The sequence below is a fragment of the Palaemon carinicauda genome, chromosome 3, assembly GCF_036898095.1.
Source record: "Palaemon carinicauda isolate YSFRI2023 chromosome 3, ASM3689809v2, whole genome shotgun sequence".
Taxonomy (NCBI): domain Eukaryota; kingdom Metazoa; phylum Arthropoda; class Malacostraca; order Decapoda; family Palaemonidae; genus Palaemon; species Palaemon carinicauda.
In genome coordinates, this window is record NC_090727.1 from 188,159,871 (window position 1) to 188,161,587 (window position 1,717).

Here is a 1,717-nt window from a genome sequence, read left to right on the forward strand (position 1 = left end):
AAAAAAAAAATAGGCATGGGTAGCCAGATCATCTAGAAACACTTTCCAACACTATAAAAATATAAGTTTTGCGACACTACTTGCCAATTCCTTACGGTAACATGACTAAGCAAAAAAATGCAAAACAAATAAAAAGGGGCACTCGCGGAAAAATGCCCAACATTCTAATATACGGCATCTCAGATAAAAAAAAAAGACATGCACGTGTTAGCCCAACCATCAAGGCACACTTTCTAACACATAAACATGAAAAAAAAATCAATAATATACGGCAATTCCTTACTACGTAGTAAATTTTTACAAATATTGAAAAAAAAACAGAAATTGGCAACCGCAGTTAAATACCCAATATACCAATAACTACGTCGTATCTGACAAAAACAAAATCACGCATGGGTAGCCAGATCATCTAGACACACTTTCCAACATTAAAAAAGCAAAAGTTTTACGACACTATTTCGCAATATCTTACGGAAAAATGACTTGGCAAAAAAATTAAAAAAAATTAAAAAGGGACACTCGCGGTAAAATGCCCGACATTCTAATATACGACATCTCAGATAAAAAAAAAGACATGCACGTGTTAGCCCAACCATCAAGGCACACTTTCTAACACATAAACATGAAAAAAGAATGAATAATATACGGCAATTCCTTACTACGTAGTAATTTTTACAAATATTGAAAAAAAAACAGAAATTGGTAACCACAGTTAAATACCCAATATACCAATAACTACGTCGTATCTGACAAAAACAAAGTCATGCATGGGTAGCCAGATCATCTAGACACACTTTCCAACACTAAACAAGCAAAAGTTTTACGACACTATTTGGCAATATCTTACGGAAAAATGACTTGGCAAAAAAATGAAAAAAAATGAAAAAGGGGCACTCGCGGTAAAATGGTCCTCGTGGTGATGAACGACATTTTAACTAAAAAAAAAAACATGCACATGGTAGCCAAACAATCCACCAAGACTTTCCACAACTGATAACCTATACAAGTTGCACCATTCTACGACAATTTCATAATACGTAATAACTTTGATAATTATGCAAACTACCTCAGAAGGGTAAACTCGGACGCGAACGACCCCGACGCGTCTCAGAAATCGGGGAAGGAGTACAGCTACAGCAATGCACATCTGGACACTACTAGAGCGTGTAGGGGAGACACCTCCTGCAGGTCGATCACCCACAAATTCAGTCACAGGGGTGAGTCACGTGAGAAAAACCTGTTTTTTTTTGACGCTCGGGGTCGCAAACGACCCACCGTACCTATCCAGGGTTAATGGACTGCATCCGGGTCTTGAGTATAAAAGGAAGCTCAGCGTTCAATGATGTTTCTTTCGCCTTCACAGACATAATTTTCCGCGAATTCCATTACGTAGGCAGAGAGTCAACACAAAAACTCCGGCGAAACGTAAGATTTCATGAATAAGTTCAAGCTGGAACGAAAAAGAGGACGCGAACAAAGGGAAAGAAACTTTATCTTCGCATATGTTTACCCTCTAAAGAACGATGTTCATCTGTCTTGCTTTCGATAGACATGTTAATTCTATAAAACAGTAATATACACTTGTGCAAAATGGCTTATAAACGTTTCGAAGGGGCTATCGTATCTGATTAGATTCTAAATTACCTACATTACTTAAATTACTTAAATTATTTACAGATAGAAAAAAATATAATGGGAATGATTCGAACCTACCTGT